The sequence below is a fragment of the Garra rufa genome, unplaced genomic scaffold, assembly GCF_049309525.1.
Source record: "Garra rufa unplaced genomic scaffold, GarRuf1.0 hap1_unplaced_002, whole genome shotgun sequence".
Classification (NCBI taxonomy): Eukaryota; Metazoa; Chordata; class Actinopteri; order Cypriniformes; family Cyprinidae; genus Garra; species Garra rufa.
The window spans coordinates 5739297-5759296 of NW_027394277.1; the positions used below are offsets into that span (position 1 = coordinate 5739297).

At 39.4% G+C, this 20000-nt stretch overlaps 26 non-coding genes across 26 annotated transcripts; all 26 read left to right on the forward strand.

Annotated features, from left to right (window-relative positions):
* The first annotated feature begins 434 nt into the window (after nt 1-434).
* Nucleotides 435-553, forward strand: LOC141305722 (5S ribosomal RNA). The gene has a single exon (XR_012344686.1). It is a non-coding gene; the product is annotated as a 5S ribosomal RNA (ribosomal RNA).
* An 801-nt stretch (nt 554-1354) lies between these two features.
* LOC141305476 (5S ribosomal RNA) lies at nt 1355-1473 on the forward strand. The gene has a single exon (XR_012344441.1). It is a non-coding gene; the product is annotated as a 5S ribosomal RNA (ribosomal RNA).
* An 801-nt stretch (nt 1474-2274) lies between these two features.
* On the forward strand, nt 2275-2393 carry LOC141305734 (5S ribosomal RNA). Its single transcript, XR_012344698.1, has one exon. It is a non-coding gene; the product is annotated as a 5S ribosomal RNA (ribosomal RNA).
* Nucleotides 2394-2477: 84 nt separating this feature from the next.
* LOC141305520 (5S ribosomal RNA) lies at nt 2478-2596 on the forward strand. The gene has a single exon (XR_012344485.1). It is a non-coding gene; the product is annotated as a 5S ribosomal RNA (ribosomal RNA).
* An 801-nt stretch (nt 2597-3397) lies between these two features.
* Nucleotides 3398-3516, forward strand: LOC141308245 (5S ribosomal RNA). The gene has a single exon (XR_012347168.1). It is a non-coding gene; the product is annotated as a 5S ribosomal RNA (ribosomal RNA).
* An 801-nt stretch (nt 3517-4317) lies between these two features.
* Nucleotides 4318-4436, forward strand: LOC141305478 (5S ribosomal RNA). Its single transcript, XR_012344443.1, has one exon. It is a non-coding gene; the product is annotated as a 5S ribosomal RNA (ribosomal RNA).
* An 801-nt stretch (nt 4437-5237) lies between these two features.
* Nucleotides 5238-5356, forward strand: LOC141305747 (5S ribosomal RNA). Its single transcript, XR_012344710.1, has one exon. It is a non-coding gene; the product is annotated as a 5S ribosomal RNA (ribosomal RNA).
* An 84-nt stretch (nt 5357-5440) lies between these two features.
* LOC141305521 (5S ribosomal RNA) lies at nt 5441-5559 on the forward strand. Its single transcript, XR_012344486.1, has one exon. It is a non-coding gene; the product is annotated as a 5S ribosomal RNA (ribosomal RNA).
* An 801-nt stretch (nt 5560-6360) lies between these two features.
* On the forward strand, nt 6361-6479 carry LOC141305760 (5S ribosomal RNA). Its single transcript, XR_012344723.1, has one exon. It is a non-coding gene; the product is annotated as a 5S ribosomal RNA (ribosomal RNA).
* Nucleotides 6480-7280: 801 nt separating this feature from the next.
* Nucleotides 7281-7399, forward strand: LOC141306650 (5S ribosomal RNA). Its single transcript, XR_012345608.1, has one exon. It is a non-coding gene; the product is annotated as a 5S ribosomal RNA (ribosomal RNA).
* An 84-nt stretch (nt 7400-7483) lies between these two features.
* Nucleotides 7484-7602, forward strand: LOC141307442 (5S ribosomal RNA). The gene has a single exon (XR_012346395.1). It is a non-coding gene; the product is annotated as a 5S ribosomal RNA (ribosomal RNA).
* An 801-nt stretch (nt 7603-8403) lies between these two features.
* LOC141305772 (5S ribosomal RNA) lies at nt 8404-8522 on the forward strand. The gene has a single exon (XR_012344735.1). It is a non-coding gene; the product is annotated as a 5S ribosomal RNA (ribosomal RNA).
* An 801-nt stretch (nt 8523-9323) lies between these two features.
* On the forward strand, nt 9324-9442 carry LOC141306651 (5S ribosomal RNA). Its single transcript, XR_012345609.1, has one exon. It is a non-coding gene; the product is annotated as a 5S ribosomal RNA (ribosomal RNA).
* An 84-nt stretch (nt 9443-9526) lies between these two features.
* LOC141307444 (5S ribosomal RNA) lies at nt 9527-9645 on the forward strand. The gene has a single exon (XR_012346397.1). It is a non-coding gene; the product is annotated as a 5S ribosomal RNA (ribosomal RNA).
* An 851-nt stretch (nt 9646-10496) lies between these two features.
* On the forward strand, nt 10497-10615 carry LOC141305784 (5S ribosomal RNA). Its single transcript, XR_012344747.1, has one exon. It is a non-coding gene; the product is annotated as a 5S ribosomal RNA (ribosomal RNA).
* Nucleotides 10616-11416: 801 nt separating this feature from the next.
* Nucleotides 11417-11535, forward strand: LOC141305796 (5S ribosomal RNA). Its single transcript, XR_012344760.1, has one exon. It is a non-coding gene; the product is annotated as a 5S ribosomal RNA (ribosomal RNA).
* Nucleotides 11536-11619: 84 nt separating this feature from the next.
* LOC141305522 (5S ribosomal RNA) lies at nt 11620-11738 on the forward strand. The gene has a single exon (XR_012344487.1). It is a non-coding gene; the product is annotated as a 5S ribosomal RNA (ribosomal RNA).
* Nucleotides 11739-12539: 801 nt separating this feature from the next.
* LOC141305809 (5S ribosomal RNA) lies at nt 12540-12658 on the forward strand. Its single transcript, XR_012344772.1, has one exon. It is a non-coding gene; the product is annotated as a 5S ribosomal RNA (ribosomal RNA).
* An 801-nt stretch (nt 12659-13459) lies between these two features.
* On the forward strand, nt 13460-13578 carry LOC141306652 (5S ribosomal RNA). Its single transcript, XR_012345610.1, has one exon. It is a non-coding gene; the product is annotated as a 5S ribosomal RNA (ribosomal RNA).
* Nucleotides 13579-13662: 84 nt separating this feature from the next.
* LOC141307445 (5S ribosomal RNA) lies at nt 13663-13781 on the forward strand. The gene has a single exon (XR_012346399.1). It is a non-coding gene; the product is annotated as a 5S ribosomal RNA (ribosomal RNA).
* Nucleotides 13782-14582: 801 nt separating this feature from the next.
* LOC141305821 (5S ribosomal RNA) lies at nt 14583-14701 on the forward strand. The gene has a single exon (XR_012344784.1). It is a non-coding gene; the product is annotated as a 5S ribosomal RNA (ribosomal RNA).
* An 801-nt stretch (nt 14702-15502) lies between these two features.
* On the forward strand, nt 15503-15621 carry LOC141306653 (5S ribosomal RNA). Its single transcript, XR_012345611.1, has one exon. It is a non-coding gene; the product is annotated as a 5S ribosomal RNA (ribosomal RNA).
* Nucleotides 15622-15705: 84 nt separating this feature from the next.
* Nucleotides 15706-15824, forward strand: LOC141307446 (5S ribosomal RNA). Its single transcript, XR_012346400.1, has one exon. It is a non-coding gene; the product is annotated as a 5S ribosomal RNA (ribosomal RNA).
* An 851-nt stretch (nt 15825-16675) lies between these two features.
* LOC141305565 (5S ribosomal RNA) lies at nt 16676-16794 on the forward strand. The gene has a single exon (XR_012344530.1). It is a non-coding gene; the product is annotated as a 5S ribosomal RNA (ribosomal RNA).
* A 2838-nt stretch (nt 16795-19632) lies between these two features.
* LOC141305833 (5S ribosomal RNA) lies at nt 19633-19751 on the forward strand. The gene has a single exon (XR_012344796.1). It is a non-coding gene; the product is annotated as a 5S ribosomal RNA (ribosomal RNA).
* An 84-nt stretch (nt 19752-19835) lies between these two features.
* LOC141306672 (5S ribosomal RNA) lies at nt 19836-19954 on the forward strand. Its single transcript, XR_012345630.1, has one exon. It is a non-coding gene; the product is annotated as a 5S ribosomal RNA (ribosomal RNA).
* The last annotated feature ends 46 nt before the right edge of the window (nt 19955-20000 follow it).

The following is a 20000-nucleotide window of genomic DNA, read 5'->3' on the forward strand; positions in this document are numbered from 1 at the left end:
CTCACATTGGACTTATCAACACACTGGGGTTCTTGGACTGTTTTTAGGGTATGGACAAATGAACTGTATTCTTTTAACAGAGTTTACCTGTTTTTAGGGTATGGACAAATGAACTGTATTCTTTTAACAGAGTTTACCTAGTTTTATCGTGTTGTTTTAAAGTCTTTTATGTGAACCTTGTAAATACACCAAATCTATTTAAACCAATTTTCTTTTATGTCTCATTCTTTTAACCACTAGTCATCTCTCACAGTTAAATCTGACCCCATTTTAGTCTTGTAACTCGGCTGATAAGGCCGATTGCTACACTTTTATGGGAGACCGCCTGGGAATACCAGGTGCTGTAAGCTTTTGCCTTTTCTTCACTATTTATATAATATGCTGGCTTTTACGGAGGCTGATCTTTAAATAGCCCACTTTTTGGAGCAGCCCTCGCTTATGGCCATACCGCGCTGAGAGCGCCCGATCTCGTCTGATCTCGGAAGCTAAGCAGCGTCGGGCCTGGTTAGTACTTGGATGGGAGACCGCCTGGGAATACCAGGTGCTGTAAGCTTTTGCCTTTTCTTCACTATTTATATAATATGCTGGCTTTTAGAAAGACGTGTTTTACCGCTCTATTTATTACAATCATTTACATGTATTATAGAGTTTTAAGTGTTTTACATGTTTTTTAGGCCATTTTATTACTCTTAACATTTTAAGTGTATGTGTCTTTAATAAATGGATGGTTGGCCTGTCATGTGACTAGACACATGACAGGAAGCAGGAAGTACAACTGTATAAGAGAGCAGCATGACAAACAAAGGACAGTCACCAAACTGTTGGATTGAGGAGTTGCTAATTTTAGAGCTCACCTTTCCATTCACCACCTGCAAACTTTGGATTACACTTTCTGTGGATTGTATATACACTGGTGGACACTCACATTGGACTTATCAACACACTGGGGTTCTTGGACTGTTTTTAGGGTATGGACAAATGAACTGTATTCTTTTAACAGAGTTTACCTGTTTTTAGGGTATGGACAAATGAACTGTATTCTTTTAACAGAGTTTACCTAGTTTTATCGTGTTGTTTTAAAGTCTTGTATGTGAACCTTGTAAATACACCAAATCTATTTAAACCAATTTTCTTTTATGTCTCATTCTTTTAACCACTAGTCATCTCTCACAGTTAAATCTGACCCCATTTTAGTCTTGTAACTCGGCTGATAAGGCCGATTGTTACACTTTTATGGGAGACCGCCTGGGAATACCAGGTGCTGTAAGCTTTTGCCTTTTCTTCACTATTTATATAATATGCTGGCTTTTACGGAGGCTGATCTTTAAATAGCCCACTTTTTGGAGCAGCCCTCGCTTATGGCCATACCGCGCTGTGAGCGCCCGATCTCGTCTGATCTCGGAAGCTAAGCAGCGTCGGGCCTGGTTAGTACTTGGATGGGAGACCGCCTGGGAATACCAGGTGCTGTAAGCTTTTGCCTTTTCTTCACTATTTATATAATATGCTGGCTTTTAGAAAGACGTGTTTTACCGCTCTATTTATTACAATCATTTACATGTATTATAGAGTTTTAAGTGTTTTACATGTTTTTTAGGCCATTTTATTACTCTTAACATTTTAAGTGTATGTGTCTTTAATAAATGGATGGTTGGCCTGTCATGTGACTAGACACATGACAGGAAGCAGGAAGTACAACTGTATAAGAGAGCAGCATGACAAACAAAGGACAGTCACCAAACTGTTGGATTGAGGAGTTGCTAATTTTAGAGCTCACCTTTCCATTCACCACCTGCAAACTTTGGATTACACTTTCTGTGGATTGTATATACACTGGTGGACACTCACATTGGACTTATCAACACACTGGGGTTCTTGGACTGTTTTTAGGGTATGGACAAATGAACTGTATTCTTTTAACAGAGTTTACCTGTTTTTAGGGTATGGACAAATGAACTGTATTCTTTTAACAGAGTTTACCTAGTTTTATCGTGTTGTTTTAAAGTCTTTTATGTGAACCTTGTAAATACACCAAATCTATTTAAACCAATTTTCTTTTATGTCTCATTCTTTTAACCACTAGTCATCTCTCACAGTTAAATCTGACCCCATTTTAGTCTTGTAACTCGGCTGATAAGGCCGATTGTTACACTTTTATGGGAGACCGCCTGGGAATACCAGGTGCTGTAAGCTTTTGCCTTTTCTTCACTATTTATATAATATGCTGGCTTTTACGGAGGCTGATCTTTAAATAGCCCACTTTTTGGAGCAGCCCTCGCTTATGGCCATACCGCGCTGAGAGCGCCCGATCTCGTCTGATCTCGGAAGCTAAGCAGCGTCGGGCCTGGTTAGTACTTGGATGGGAGACCGCCTGGGAATACCAGGTGCTGTAAGCTTTTGCCTTTTCTTCACTATTTATATAATATGCTGGCTTTTACGGAGGCTGATCTTTAAATAGCCCACTTTTTGGAACAGCCCTCGCTTATGGCCATACCGCGCTGAGAGCGCCCGATCTCCTCTGATCTCGGAAGCTAAGCAGCGTCGGGCCTGGTTAGTACTTGGATGGGAGACCTCCTGGGAATACCAGGTGCTGTAAGCTTTTGCCTTTTCTTCACTATTTATATAATATGCTGGCTTTTAGAAAGACGTGTTTTACCGCTCTATTTATTACAATCATTTACATGTATTATAGAGTTTTAAGTGTTTTACATGTTTTTTAGGCCATTTTATTACTCTTAACATTTTAAGTGTATGTGTCTTTAATAAATGGATGGTTGGCCTGTCATGTGACTAGACACATGACAGGAAGCAGGAAGTACAACTGTATAAGAGAGCAGCATGACAAACAAAGGACAGTCACCAAACTGTTGGATTGAGGAGTTGCTAATTTTAGAGCTCACCTTTCCATTCACCACCTGCAAACTTTGGATTACACTTTCTGTGGATTGTATATACACTGGTGGACACTCACATTGGACTTATCAACACACTGGGGTTCTTGGACTGTTTTTAGGGTATGGACAAATTAACTGTATTCTTTTAACAGAGTTTACCTGTTTTTAGGGTATGGACAAATGAACTGTATTCTTTTAACAGAGTTTACCTAGTTTTATCGTGTTGTTTTAAAGTCTTTTATGTGAACCTTGTAAATACACCAAATCTATTTAAACCAATTTTCTTTTATGTCTCATTCTTTTAACCACTAGTCATCTCTCACAGTTAAATCTGACCCCATTTTAGTCTTGTAACTCGGCTGATAAGGCCGATTGTTACACTTTTATGGGAGACCGCCTGGGAATACCAGGTGCTGTAAGCTTTTGCCTTTTCTTCACTATTTATTTAATATGCTGGCTTTTACGGAGGCTGATCTTTAAATAGCCCACTTTTTGGAGCAGCCCTCGCTTATGGCCATACCACGCTGAGAGCGCCCGATCTCGTCTGATCTCGGAAGCTAAGCAGCGTCGGGCCTGGTTAGTACTTGGATGGGAGACCGCCTGGGAATACCAGGTGCTGTAAGCTTTTGCCTTTTCTTCACTATTTATATAATATGCTGGCTTTTAGAAAGACGTGTTTTACCGCTCTATTTATTACAATCATTTACATGTATTATAGAGTTTTAAGTGTTTTACATGTTTTTTAGGCCATTTTATTACTCTTAACATTTTAAGTGTATGTGTCTTTAATAAATGGATGGTTGGCCTGTCATGTGACTAGACACATGACAGGAAGCAGGAAGTACAACTGTATAAGAGAGCAGCATGACAAACAAAGGACAGTCACCAAACTGTTGGATTGAGGAGTTGCTAATTTTAGAGCTCACCTTTCCATTCACCACCTGCAAACTTTGGATTACACTTTCTGTGGATTGTATATACACTGGTGGACACTCACATTGGACTTATCAACACACTGGGGTTCTTGGACTGTTTTTAGGGTATGGACAAATGAACTGTATTCTTTTAACAGAGTTTACCTGTTTTTAGGGTATGGACAAATGAACTGTATTCTTTTAACAGAGTTTACCTAGTTTTATCGTGTTGTTTTAAAGTCTTGTATGTGAACCTTGTAAATACACCAAATCTATTTAAACCAATTTTCTTTTATGTCTCATTCTTTTAACCACTAGTCATCTCTCACAGTTAAATCTGACCCCATTTTAGTCTTGTAACTCGGCTGATAAGGCCGATTGTTACACTTTTATGGGAGACCGCCTGGGAATACCAGGTGCTGTAAGCTTTTGCCTTTTCTTCACTATTTATATAATATGCTGGCTTTTACGGAGGCTGATCTTTAAATAGCCCACTTTTTGGAGCAGCCCTCGCTTATGGCCATACCGCGCTGTGAGCGCCCGATCTCGTCTGATCTCGGAAGCTAAGCAGCGTCGGGCCTGGTTAGTACTTGGATGGGAGACCGCCTGGGAATACCAGGTGCTGTAAGCTTTTGCCTTTTCTTCACTATTTATATAATATGCTGGCTTTTAGAAAGACGTGTTTTACCGCTCTATTTATTACAATCATTTACATGTATTATAGAGTTTTAAGTGTTTTACATGTTTTTTAGGCCATTTTATTACTCTTAACATTTTAAGTGTATGTGTCTTTAATAAATGGATGGTTGGCCTGTCATGTGACTAGACACATGACAGGAAGCAGGAAGTACAACTGTATAAGAGAGCAGCATGACAAACAAAGGACAGTCACCAAACTGTTGGATTGAGGAGTTGCTAATTTTAGAGCTCACCTTTCCATTCACCACCTGCAAACTTTGGATTACACTTTCTGTGGATTGTATATACACTGGTGGACACTCACATTGGACTTATCAACACACTGGGGTTCTTGGACTGTTTTTAGGGTATGGACAAATGAACTGTATTCTTTTAACAGAGTTTACCTGTTTTTAGGGTATGGACAAATGAACTGTATTCTTTTAACAGAGTTTACCTAGTTTTATCGTGTTGTTTTAAAGTCTTTTATGTGAACCTTGTAAATACACCAAATCTATTTAAACCAATTTTCTTTTATGTCTCATTCTTTTAACCACTAGTCATCTCTCACAGTTAAATCTGACCCCATTTTAGTCTTGTAACTCGGCTGATAAGGCCGATTGTTACACTTTTATGGGAGACCGCCTGGGAATACCAGGTGCTGTAAGCTTTTGCCTTTTCTTCACTATTTATATAATATGCTGGCTTTTACGGAGGCTGATCTTTAAATAGCCCACTTTTTGGAGCAGCCCTCGCTTATGGCCATACCGCGCTGAGAGCGCCCGATCTCGTCTGATCTCGGAAGCTAAGCAGCGTCGGGCCTGGTTAGTACTTGGATGGGAGACCGCCTGGGAATACCAGGTGCTGTAAGCTTTTGCCTTTTCTTCACTATTTATATAATATGCTGGCTTTTACGGAGGCTGATCTTTAAATAGCCCACTTTTTGGAACAGCCCTCGCTTATGGCCATACCGCGCTGAGAGCGCCCGATCTCCTCTGATCTCGGAAGCTAAGCAGCGTCGGGCCTGGTTAGTACTTGGATGGGAGACCTCCTGGGAATACCAGGTGCTGTAAGCTTTTGCCTTTTCTTCACTATTTATATAATATGCTGGCTTTTAGAAAGACGTGTTTTACCGCTCTATTTATTACAATCATTTACATGTATTATAGAGTTTTAAGTGTTTTACATGTTTTTTAGGCCATTTTATTACTCTTAACATTTTAAGTGTATGTGTCTTTAATAAATGGATGGTTGGCCTGTCATGTGACTAGACACATGACAGGAAGCAGGAAGTACAACTGTATAAGAGAGCAGCATGACAAACAAAGGACAGTCACCAAACTGTTGGATTGAGGAGTTGCTAATTTTAGAGCTCACCTTTCCATTCACCACCTGCAAACTTTGGATTACACTTTCTGTGGATTGTATATACACTGGTGGACACTCACATTGGACTTATCAACACACTGGGGTTCTTGGACTGTTTTTAGGGTATGGACAAATTAACTGTATTCTTTTAACAGAGTTTACCTGTTTTTAGGGTATGGACAAATGAACTGTATTCTTTTAACAGAGTTTACCTAGTTTTATCGTGTTGTTTTAAAGTCTTTTATGTGAACCTTGTAAATACACCAAATCTATTTAAACCAATTTTCTTTTATGTCTCATTCTTTTAACCACTAGTCATCTCTCACAGTTAAATCTGACCCCATTTTAGTCTTGTAACTCGGCTGATAAGGCCGATTGTTACACTTTTATGGGAGACCGCCTGGGAATACCAGGTGCTGTAAGCTTTTGCCTTTTCTTCACTATTTATTTAATATGCTGGCTTTTACGGAGGCTGATCTTTAAATAGCCCACTTTTTGGAGCAGCCCTCGCTTATGGCCATACCGCGCTGAGAGCGCCCGATCTCGTCTGATCTCGGAAGCTAAGCAGCGTCGGGCCTGGTTAGTACTTGGATGGGAGACCGCCTGGGAATACCAGGTGCTGTAAGCTTTTGCCTTTTCTTCACTATTTATATATTATGCTGGCTTTTAGAAAGACATGTTTTACCGCTCTATTTATTACAATCATTTACATGTATTATAGAGTTTTAAGTGTTTTACATGTTTTTTAGGCCATTTTATTACTCTTAACATTTTAAGTGTATGTGTCTTTAATAAATGGATGGTTGGCCTGTCATGTGACTAGACACATGACAGGAAGCAGGAAGTACAACTGTATAAGAGAGCAGCATGACAAACAAAGGACAGTCACCAAACTGTTGGATTGAGGAGTTGCTAATTTTAGAGCTCACCTTTCCATTCACCACCTGCAAACTTTGAATTACACTTTCTGTGGATTGTATATACACTGGTGGACACTCACATTGGACTTATCAACACACTGGGGTTCTTGGACTGTTTTTAGGGTATGGACAAATGAACTGTATTCTTTTAACAGAGTTTACCTGTTTTTAGGGTATGGACAAATGAACTGTATTCTTTTAACAGAGTTTACCTAGTTTTATCGTGTTGTTTTAAAGTCTTTTATGTGAACCTTGTAAATACACCAAATCTATTTAAACCAATTTTCTTTTATGTCTCATTCTTTTAACCACTAGTCATCTCTCACAGTTAAATCTGACCCCATTTTAGTCTTGTAACTCGGCTGATAAGGCCGATTGTTACACTTTTATGGGAGACCGCCTGGGAATACCAGGTGCTGTAAGCTTTTGCCTTTTCTTCACTATTTATATAATATGCTGGCTTTTACGGAGGCTGATCTTTAAATAGCCCACTTTTTGGAGCAGCCCTCGCTTATGGCCATACCGCGCTGAGAGCGCCCGATCTCGTCTGATCTCGGAAGCTAAGCAGCGTCGGGTCTGGTTAGTACTTGGATGGGAGACCGCCTGGGAATACCAGGTGCTGTAAGCTTTTGCCTTTTCTTCACTATTTATATAATATGCTGGCTTTTACGGAGGCTGATCTTTAAATAGCCCACTTTTTGGAGCAGCCCTCGCTTATGGCCATACCGCGCTGAGAGCGCCCGATCTCGTCTGATCTCGGAAGCTAAGCAGCGTCGGGCCTGGTTAGTACTTGGATGGGAGACTGTCTGGGAATACTAGGTGCTGTAAGCTTTTGCCTTTTCTTCACTATTTATATAATATGCTGGCTTTTAGAAAGACGTGTTTTACCGCTCTATTTATTACAATCATTTAAATGTATTATAGAGTTTTAAGTGTTTTACATGTTTTTTAGGCCATTTTATTACTCTTAACATTTTAAGTGTATGTGTCTTTAATAAATGGATGGTTGGCCTGTCATGTGACTAGACACATGACAGGAAGCAGGAAGTACAACTGTATAAGAGAGCAGCATGACAAACAAAGGACAGTCACCAAACTGTTGGATTGAGGAGTTGCTAATTTTAGAGCTCACCTTTCCATTCACCACCTGCAAACTTTGGATTACACTTTCTGTGGATTGTATATACACTGGTGGACACTCACATTGGACTTATCAACACACTGGGGTTCTTGGACTGTTTTTAGGGTATGGACAAATGAACTGTATTCTTTTAACAGAGTTTACCTGTTTTTAGGGTATGGACAAATGAACTGTATTCTTTTAACAGAGTTTACCTAGTTTTATCGTGTTGTTTTAAAGTCTTTTATGTGAACCTTGTAAATACACCAAATCTATTTAAACCAATTTTCTTTTATGTCTCATTCTTTTAACCACTAGTCATCTCTCACAGTTAAATCTGACCCCATTTTAGTCTTGTAACTCGGCTGATAAGGCCGATTGTTACACTTTTATGGGAGACCGCCTGGGAATACCAGGTGCTGTAAGCTTTTGCCTTTTCTTCACTATTTATTTAATATGCTGGCTTTTACGGAGGCTGATCTTTAAATAGCCCACTTTTTGGAGCAGCCCTCGCTTATGGCCATACCGCGCTGAGAGCGCCCGATCTCGTCTGATCTCGGAAGCTAAGCAGCGTCGGGCCTGGTTAGTACTTGGATGGGAGACCGCCTGGGAATACCAGGTGCTGTAAGCTTTTGCCTTTTCTTCACTATTTATATATTATGCTGGCTTTTAGAAAGACATGTTTTACCGCTCTATTTATTACAATCATTTACATGTATTATAGAGTTTTAAGTGTTTTACATGTTTTTTAGGCCATTTTATTACTCTTAACATTTTAAGTGTATGTGTCTTTAATAAATGGATGGTTGGCCTGTCATGTGACTAGACACATGACAGGAAGCAGGAAGTACAACTGTATAAGAGAGCAGCATGACAAACAAAGGACAGTCACCAAACTGTTGGATTGAGGAGTTGCTAATTTTAGAGCTCACCTTTCCATTCACCACCTGCAAACTTTGAATTACACTTTCTGTGGATTGTATATACACTGGTGGACACTCACATTGGACTTATCAACACACTGGGGTTCTTGGACTGTTTTTAGGGTATGGACAAATGAACTGTATTCTTTTAAAAGAGTTTACCTGTTTTTAGGGTATGGACAAATGAACTGTATTCTTTTAACAGAGTTTACCTAGTTTTATCGTGTTGTTTTAAAGTCTTTTATGTGAACCTTGTAAATACACCAAATCTATTTAAACCAATTTTCTTTTATGTCTCATTCTTTTAACCACTAGTCATCTCTCACAGTTAAATCTGACCCCATTTTAGTCTTGTAACTCGGCTGATAAGGCCGATTGTTACACTTTTATGGGAGACCGCCTGGGAATACCAGGTGCTGTAAGCTTTTGCCTTTTCTTCACTATTTATATAATATGCTGGCTTTTACGGAGGCTGATCTTTAAATAGCCCACTTTTTGGAGCAGCCCTCGCTTATGGCCATACCGCGCTGAGAGCGCCCGATCTCGTCTGATCTCGGAAGCTAAGCAGCGTCGGGTCTGGTTAGTACTTGGATGGGAGACCGCCTGGGAATACCAGGTGCTGTAAGCTTTTGCCTTTTCTTCACTATTTATATAATATGCTGGCTTTTACGGAGGCTGATCTTTAAATAGCCCACTTTTTGGAGCAGCCCTCGCTTATGGCCATACCGCGCTGAGAGCGCCCGATCTCGTCTGATCTCGGAAGCTAAGCAGCGTCGGGCCTGGTTAGTACTTGGATGGGAGACTGTCTGGGAATACTAGGTGCTGTAAGCTTTTGCCTTTTCTTCACTATTTATATAATATGCTGGCTTTTAGAAAGACGTGTTTTACCGCTCTATTTATTACAATCATTTAAATGTATTATAGAGTTTTAAGTGTTTTACATGTTTTTTAGGCCATTTTATTACTCTTAACATTTTAAGTGTATGTGTCTTTAATAAATGGATGGTTGGCCTGTCATGTGACTAGACACATGACAGGAAGCAGGAAGTACAACTGTATAAGAGAGCAGCATGACAAACAAAGGACAGTCACCAAACTGTTGGATTGAGGAGTTGCTAATTTTAGAGCTCACCTTTCCATTCACCACCTGCAAACTTTGGATTACACTTTCTGTGGATTGTATATACACTGGTGGACACTCACATTGGACTTATCAACACACTGGGGTTCTTGGACTGTTTTTAGGGTATGGACAAATGAACTGTATTCTTTTAACAGAGTTTACCTGTTTTTAGGGTATGGACAAATGAACTGTATTCTTTTAACAGAGTTTACCTGTTTTTAGGGTATGGACAAATGAACTGTATTCTTTTAACAGAGTTTACCTAGTTTTATCGTGTTGTTTTAAAGTCTTTTATGTGAACCTTGTAAATACACCAAATCTATTTAAACCAATTTTCTTTTATGTCTCATTCTTTTAACCACTAGTCATCTCTCACAGTTAAATCTGACCCCATTTTAGTCTTGTAACTCGGCTGATAAGGCCGATTGTTACACTTTTATGGGAGACCGCCTGGGAATACCAGGTGCTGTAAGCTTTTGCCTTTTCTTCACTATTTATATAATATGCTGGCTTTTACGGAGGCTGATCTTTAAATAGCCCACTTTTTGGAGCAGCCCTCGCTTATGGCCATACCGCGCTGAGAGCGCCCGATCTCGTCTGATCTCGGAAGCTAAGCAGCGTCGGGCCTGGTTAGTACTTGGATGGGAGACCGCCTGGGAATACCAGGTGCTGTAAGCTTTTGCCTTTTCTTCACTATTTATATAATATGCTGGCTTTTAGAAAGACGTGTTTTACCGCTCTATTTATTACAATCATTTACATGTATTATAGAGTTTTAAGTGTTTTACATGTTTTTTAGGCCATTTTATTACTCTTAACATTTTAAGTGTATGTGTCTTTAATAAATGAATGGTTGGCCTGTCATGTGACTAGACACATGACAGGAAGCAGGAAGTACAACTGTATAAGAGAGCAGCATGACAAACAAAGGACAGTCACCAAACTGTTGGATTGAGGAGTTGCTAATTTTAGAGCTCACCTTTCCATTCACCACCTGCAAACTTTGGATTACACTTTCTGTGGATTGTATATACACTGGTGGACACTCACATTGGACTTATCAACACACTGGGGTTCTTGGACTGTTTTTAGGGTATGGACAAATGAACTGTATTCTTTTAACAGAGTTTACCTGTTTTTAGGGTATGGACAAATGAACTGTATTCTTTTAACAGAGTTTACCTAGTTTTATCGTGTTGTTTTAAAGTCTTTTATGTGAACCTTGTAAATACACCAAATCTATTTAAACCAATTTTCTTTTATGTCTCATTCTTTTAACCACTAGTCATCTCTCACAGTTAAATCTGACCCCATTTTAGTCTTGTAACTCGGCTGATAAGGCCGATTGTTACACTTTTATGGGAGACCGCCTGGGAATACCAGGTGCTGTAAGCTTTTGCCTTTTCTTCACTATTTATATAATATGCTGGCTTTTACGGAGGCTGATCTTTAAATAGCCCACTTTTTGGAGCAGCCCTCGCTTATGGCCATACCGCGCTGAGAGCGCCCGATCTCGTCTGATCTCGGAAGCTAAGCAGCGTCGGGCCTGGTTAGTACTTGGATGGGAGACCGCCTGGGAATACCAGGTGCTGTAAGCTTTTGCCTTTTCTTCACTATTTATATAATATGCTGGCTTTTACGGAGGCTGATCTTTAAATAGCCCACTTTTTGGAACAGCCCTCGCTTATGGCCATACCGCGCTGAGAGCGCCCGATCTCCTCTGATCTCGGAAGCTAAGCAGCGTCGGGCCTGGTTAGTACTTGGATGGGAGACCTCCTGGGAATACCAGGTGCTGTAAGCTTTTGCCTTTTCTTCACTATTTATATAATATGCTGGCTTTTAGAAAGACGTGTTTTACCGCTCTATTTATTACAATCATTTACATGTATTATAGAGTTTTAAGTGTTTTACATGTTTTTTAGGCCATTTTATTACTCTTAACATTTTAAGTGTATGTGTCTTTAATAAATGGATGGTTGGCCTGTCATGTGACTAGACACATGACAGGAAGCAGGAAGTACAACTGTATAAGAGAGCAGCATGACAAACAAAGGACAGTCACCAAACTGTTGGATTGAGGAGTTGCTAATTTTAGAGCTCACCTTTCCATTCACCACCTGCAAACTTTGGATTACACTTTCTGTGGATTGTATATACACTGGTGGACACTCACATTGGACTTATCAACACACTGGGGTTCTTGGACTGTTTTTAGGGTATGGACAAATTAACTGTATTCTTTTAACAGAGTTTACCTGTTTTTAGGGTATGGACAAATGAACTGTATTCTTTTAACAGAGTTTACCTAGTTTTATCGTGTTGTTTTAAAGTCTTTTATGTGAACCTTGTAAATACACCAAATCTATTTAAACCAATTTTCTTTTATGTCTCATTCTTTTAACCACTAGTCATCTCTCACAGTTAAATCTGACCCCATTTTAGTCTTGTAACTCGGCTGATAAGGCCGATTGTTACACTTTTATGGGAGACCGCCTGGGAATACCAGGTGCTGTAAGCTTTTGCCTTTTCTTCACTATTTATTTAATATGCTGGCTTTTACGGAGGCTGATCTTTAAATAGCCCACTTTTTGGAGCAGCCCTCGCTTATGGCCATACCGCGCTGAGAGCGCCCGATCTCGTCTGATCTCGGAAGCTAAGCAGCGTCGGGCCTGGTTAGTACTTGGATGGGAGACCGCCTGGGAATACCAGGTGCTGTAAGCTTTTGCCTTTTCTTCACTATTTATATATTATGCTGGCTTTTAGAAAGACATGTTTTACCGCTCTATTTATTACAATCATTTACATGTATTATAGAGTTTTAAGTGTTTTACATGTTTTTTAGGCCATTTTATTACTCTTAACATTTTAAGTGTATGTGTCTTTAATAAATGGATGGTTGGCCTGTCATGTGACTAGACACATGACAGGAAGCAGGAAGTACAACTGTATAAGAGAGCAGCATGACAAACAAAGGACAGTCACCAAACTGTTGGATTGAGGAGTTGCTAATTTTAGAGCTCACCTTTCCATTCACCACCTGCAAACTTTGAATTACACTTTCTGTGGATTGTATATACACTGGTGGACACTCACATTGGACTTATCAACACACTGGGGTTCTTGGACTGTTTTTAGGGTATGGACAAATGAACTGTATTCTTTTAACAGAGTTTACCTGTTTTTAGGGTATGGACAAATGAACTGTATTCTTTTAACAGAGTTTACCTAGTTTTATCGTGTTGTTTTAAAGTCTTTTATGTGAACCTTGTAAATACACCAAATCTATTTAAACCAATTTTCTTTTATGTCTCATTCTTTTAACCACTAGTCATCTCTCACAGTTAAATCTGACCCCATTTTAGTCTTGTAACTCGGCTGATAAGGCCGATTGTTACACTTTTATGGGAGACCGCCTGGGAATACCAGGTGCTGTAAGCTTTTGCCTTTTCTTCACTATTTATATAATATGCTGGCTTTTACGGAGGCTGATCTTTAAATAGCTCACTTTTTGGAGCAGCCCTCGCTTATGGCCATACCGCGCTGAGAGCGCCCGATCTCGTCTGATCTCGGAAGCTAAGCAGCGTCGGGTCTGGTTAGTACTTGGATGGGAGACCGCCTGGGAATACCAGGTGCTGTAAGCTTTTGCCTTTTCTTCACTATTTATATAATATGCTGGCTTTTACGGAGGCTGATCTTTAAATAGCCCACTTTTTGGAGCAGCCCTCGCTTATGGCCATACCGCGCTGAGAGCGCCCGATCTCGTCTGATCTCGGAAGCTAAGCAGCGTCGGGCCTGGTTAGTACTTGGATGGGAGACTGTCTGGGAATACTAGGTGCTGTAAGCTTTTGCCTTTTCTTCACTATTTATATAATATGCTGGCTTTTAGAAAGACGTGTTTTACCGCTCTATTTATTACAATCATTTAAATGTATTATAGAGTTTTAAGTGTTTTACATGTTTTTTAGGCCATTTTATTACTCTTAACATTTTAAGTGTATGTGTCTTTAATAAATGGATGGTTGGCCTGTCATGTGACTAGACACATGACAGGAAGCAGGAAGTACAACTGTATAAGAGAGCAGCATGACAAACAAAGGACAGTCACCAAACTGTTGGATTGAGGAGTTGCTAATTTTAGAGCTCACCTTTCCATTCACCACCTGCAAACTTTGGATTACACTTTCTGTGGATTGTATATACACTGGTGGACACTCACATTGGACTTATCAACACACTGGGGTTCTTGGACTGTTTTTAGGGTATGGACAAATGAACTGTATTCTTTTAACAGAGTTTACCTGTTTTTAGGGTATGGACAAATGAACTGTATTCTTTTAACAGAGTTTACCTAGTTTTATCGTGTTGTTTTAAAGTCTTTTATGTGAACCTTGTAAATACACCAAATCTATTTAAACCAATTTTCTTTTATGTCTCATTCTTTTAACCACTAGTCATCTCTCACAGTTAAATCTGACCCCATTTTAGTCTTGTAACTCGGCTGATAAGGCCGATTGTTACACTTTTATGGGAGACCGCCTGGGAATACCAGGTGCTGTAAGCTTTTGCCTTTTCTTCACTATTTATTTAATATGCTGGCTTTTACGGAGGCTGATCTTTAAATAGCCCACTTTTTGGAGCAGCCCTCGCTTATGGCCATACCGCGCTGAGAGCGCCCGATCTCGTCTGATCTCGGAAGCTAAGCAGCGTCGGGCCTGGTTAGTACTTGGATGGGAGACCGCCTGGGAATACCAGGTGCTGTAAGCTTTTGCCTTTTCTTCACTATTTATATATTATGCTGGCTTTTAGAAAGACATGTTTTACCGCTCTATTTATTACAATCATTTACATGTATTATAGAGTTTTAAGTGTTTTACATGTTTTTTAGGCCATTTTATTACTCTTAACATTTTAAGTGTATGTGTCTTTAATAAATGGATGGTTGGCCTGTCATGTGACTAGACACATGACAGGAAGCAGGAAGTACAACTGTATAAGAGAGCAGCATGACAAACAAAGGACAGTCACCAAACTGTTGGATTGAGGAGTTGCTAATTTTAGAGCTCACCTTTCCATTCACCACCTGCAAACTTTGAATTACACTTTCTGTGGATTGTATATACACTGGTGGACACTCACATTGGACTTATCAACACACTGGGGTTCTTGGACTGTTTTTAGGGTATGGACAAATGAACTGTATTCTTTTAACAGAGTTTACCTGTTTTTAGGGTATGGACAAATGAACTGTATTCTTTTAACAGAGTTTACCTAGTTTTATCGTGTTGTTTTAAAGTCTTTTATGTGAACCTTGTAAATACACCAAATCTATTTAAACCAATTTTCTTTTATGTCTCATTCTTTTAACCACTAGTCATCTCTCACAGTTAAATCTGACCCCATTTTAGTCTTGTAACTCGGCTGATAAGGCCGATTGTTACACTTTTATGGGAGACCGCCTGGGAATACCAGGTGCTGTAAGCTTTTGCCTTTTCTTCACTATTTATATAATATGCTGGCTTTTACGGAGGCTGATCTTTAAATAGCCCACTTTTTGGAGCAGCCCTCGCTTATGGCCATACCGCGCTGAGAGCGCCCGATCTCGTCTGATCTCGGAAGCTAAGCAGCGTCGGGTCTGGTTAGTACTTGGATGGGAGACCGCCTGGGAATACCAGGTGCTGTAAGCTTTTGCCTTTTCTTCACTATTTATATAATATGCTGGCTTTTACGGAGGCTGATCTTTAAATAGCCCACTTTTTGGAGCAGCCCTCGCTTATGGCCATACCGCGCTGAGAGCGCCCGATCTCGTCTGATCTCGGAAGCTAAGCAGCGTCGGGCCTGGTTAGTACTTGGATGGGAGACTGTCTGGGAATACTAGGTGCTGTAAGCTTTTGCCTTTTCTTCACTATTTATATAATATGCTGGCTTTTAGAAAGACGTGTTTTACCGCTCTATTTATTACAATCATTTAAATGTATTATAGAGTTTTAAGTGTTTTACATGTTTTTTAGGCCATTTTATTACTCTTAACATTTTAAGTGTATGTGTCTTTAATAAATGGATGGTTGGCCTGTCATGTGACTAGACACATGACAGGAAGCAGGAAGTACAACTGTATAAGAGAGCAGCATGACAAACAAAGGACAGTCACCAAACTGTTGGATTGAGGAGTTGCTAATTTTAGAGCTCACCTTTCCATTCACCACCTGCAAACTTTGGATTACACTTTCTGTGGATTGTATATACACTGGTGGACACTCACATTGGACTTATCAACACACTGGGGTTCTTGGACTGTTTTTAGGGTATGGACAAATGAACTGTATTCTTTTAACAGAGTTTACCTGTTTTTAGGGTATGGACAAATGAACTGTATTCTTTTAACAGAGTTTACCTGTTTTTAGGGTATGGACAAATGAACTGTATTCTTTTAACAGAGTTTACCTAGTTTTATCGTGTTGTTTTAAAGTCTTTTATGTGAACCTTGTAAATACACCAAATCTATTTAAACCAATTTTCTTTTATGTCTCATTCTTTTAACCACTAGTCATCTCTCACAGTTAAATCTGACCCCATTTTAGTCTTGTAACTCGGCTGATAAGGCCGATTGTTACACTTTTATGGGAGACCGCCTGGGAATACCAGGTGCTGTAAGCTTTTGCCTTTTCTTCACTATTTATATAATATGCTGGCTTTTACGGAGGCTGATCTTTAAATAGCCCACTTTTTGGAGCAGCCCTCGCTTATGGCCATACCGCGCTGAGAGCGCCCGATCTCGTCTGATCTCGGAAGCTAAGCAGTGTCGGGCCTGGTTAGTACTTGGATGGGAGACCGCCTGGGAATACCAGGTGCTGTAAGCTTTTGCCTTTTCTTCACTATTTATATAATATGCTGGCTTTTAGAAAGACGTGTTTTACCGCTCTATTTATTACAATCATTTACATGTATTATAGAGTTTTAAGTGTTTTACATGTTTTTTAGGCCATTTTATTACTCTTAACATTTTAAGTGTATGTGTCTTTAATAAATGGATGGTTGGCCTGTCATGTGACTAGACACATGACAGGAAGCAGGAAGTACAACTGTATAAGAGAGCAGCATGACAAACAAAGGACAGTCACCAAACTGTTGGATTGAGGAGTTGCTAATTTTAGAGCTCACCTTTCCATTCACCACCTGCAAACTTTGGATTACACTTTCTGTGGATTGTATATACACTGGTGGACACTCACATTGGACTTATCAACACACTGGGGTTCTTGGACTGTTTTTAGGGTATGGACAAATTAACTGTATTCTTTTAACAGAGTTTACCTGTTTTTAGGGTATGGACAAATGAACTGTATTCTTTTAACAGAGTTTACCTAGTTTTATCGTGTTGTTTTAAAGTCTTTTATGTGAACCTTGTAAATACACCAAATCTATTTAACCCTCTGGGGTCTGAGGTGTTTTGGGGCCCTGAAGAAGTTTTGACATGCCCTGACATTTGTGCTTTTTTCAGTATCTTAAAAACATATGAATGGTTAAAGTCAGATTACATTGTAATCAGCACATATTGGGCTACAATAATATGCAAGCAACATTAATGTGCATGTTTGTGTTTTTGAGAAAACTATGTTTATGCGTGGTTATTGAAAATCTAAAGTTTTGAAGTCACTGAAATAAGGCCATGAACGACTTATAGGACATTTCTTTACAAGACTTTAGATAATTGGATGTCGTAGGTTAGAATTTTTTCAACCAAATGATGTGAAAATCATCTCGTTCACTCGTTCAGAGAAAACAATATATTGATTTAAATTTTATAAAACATGTTTTGTGATCGAAAGGGATTATTCATAGGTGTGGCAATGGCCCATGAATATTTAGCAATTCACACCTGAGAGACAAAAGAGCCCTCCCTAATGGCCCCATCAATGCCTGACTTCACTAGCAGAACAAGAAACAATGTGAGAAGATTCAGAGAATGGAGTTTTAGATTATTTTTATTTTATTTACTACACTGTATAAACAAAACATACATAATGAAGGTCAAAGACACATTATTGAGCTTCCTGATCTGACCACACAGATGTGCACAGACTTTGTGGCATTTCTGAAAACTTCTTCTGAATTCTGTTCAACAAATGAAACAGGTAAATCTTACCTGCTATTTTGTGTGCACTTAAAAAAAATACAAAAAAAGTCAAAAACTTGTTTTACACTAGAATATCAGTGTAGTTGAACATCTCAAGTTTCTAGTGCTCTCAGAGGAATACAGTTTGAAGGCACTCAAGGGAAAGAGGGCAGGATTCATCTTTTGAGCAGGTTTGAGATCACTACAAAAACAAAACAAAAATCATATCAGGATCATCTGTCAGTATACAGTCATAGACTCTAGCATTTGTACTAATGTAAAAAAGGACATGTAATATCGTTTAGCACTATATTACTAATAAACATGATGTAAACATACATTCAGTGTAAGCACTCATATTACTTTTACACCCTACTGTTATACAATAAAATAAATAAATAAAGTATGATTCTACAGTCATAAACATATCGTCATAAATGCATCTCACAGTCATAATCACATCGTTTTTCTAGAACATTATAAATATCCTGGCATCGTGAGAGATGCAATGCAATCAAACGTACTTCATAATGTTTCATTTGATAAAGTCAGGAATTTTAGTTTGGAATAAGTCTAACTAGTAAAATGTGTACATGTTTTGCCAAAGGAAACAACAGCGAAAGCTAGTAGGAAAATGAAAGTAAGACTTACTCATGTAAATGTCTCCTCCTGTTGGGTTTGCGTCGCATCACGTCCTTCTTATGATCGTGGTAAATATAAGTCTAATTCCTCACAGCATATCTTAATTCAGGAACAAACTGTAACCAAGATGAACTTGAAGTCATGTTGCTTTGTTGCGGTGATGTGGGAGTTTCCTCGCATACAGATACTCCGGTCCTTGCCGCGCCTGCAGCACATGGCTAATTTGCATGGCAAAAGATTTCGCGATAGTGGGCGCGGTCACATTAGAGATAATTAGTTGGAACTGGATAGACTAGACATCTCCTTGGTTTCATATAGATTAATTTATCACAGATTATTGGTTTTTGATCAAACTTACTTCGTTTAAAAGCATAAATCTCAAGCTTTCAGTAGATACCACTTTTCTGTTTGTGTGCTGAGTATTCACCGAGTTTGAATGATTTAAGTAACGCATTTCTAAAAGCAGTTCGCGGAGACAGAGAAAACAGAAATCACCCTGTTTGTTTTCTTTATTCTAAATAAAAAAGCACAACTTTCTGCTGTTCCTGTGAGTGTGCACAAATAAAAGTACACACTTTACAGTTTCCAATGATGTATATCTCTAATTTGTATGACTAAAACTGACAGAGCATTTTTAGTGTCTTTTGCGCTGATCTTAAAAAAAGTAGGTTGGTCACGCCGGCGTGACCGTCGGCCCCAGAGGGTTAAACCAATTTTCTTTTATGTCTCATTCTTTTAACCACTAGTCATCTCTCACAGTTAAATCTGACCCCATTTTAGTCTTGTAACTCGGCTGATAAGGCCGATTGTTACACTTTTATGGGAGACCGCCTGGGAATACCAGGTGCTGTAAGCTTTTGCCTTTTCTTCACTATTTATATAATATGCTGGCTTTTACGGAGGCTGATCTTTAAATAGCCCACTTTTTGGAGCAGCCCTCGCTTATGGCCATACCGCGCTGAGAGCGCCCGATCTCGTCTGATCTCGGAAGCTAAGCAGCGTCGGGCCTGGTTAGTACTTGGATGGGAGACCGCCTGGGAATACCAGGTGCTGTAAGCTTTTGCCTTTTCTTCACTATTTATATAATATGCTGGCTTTTACGGAGGCTGATCTTTAAATAGCCCACTTTTTGGAGCAGCCCTCGCTTATGGCCATACCGCGCTGAGAGCGCCCGATCTCGTCTGATCTCGGAAGCTAAGCAGCGTCGGGCCTGGTTAGTACTTGGATGGGAGACCGCCTGGGAATAGCAGGTGCTGTAAGCTTTTGCCTTTTCTTCACTATTTATATAATATGCTGGCTTTTAGAAAG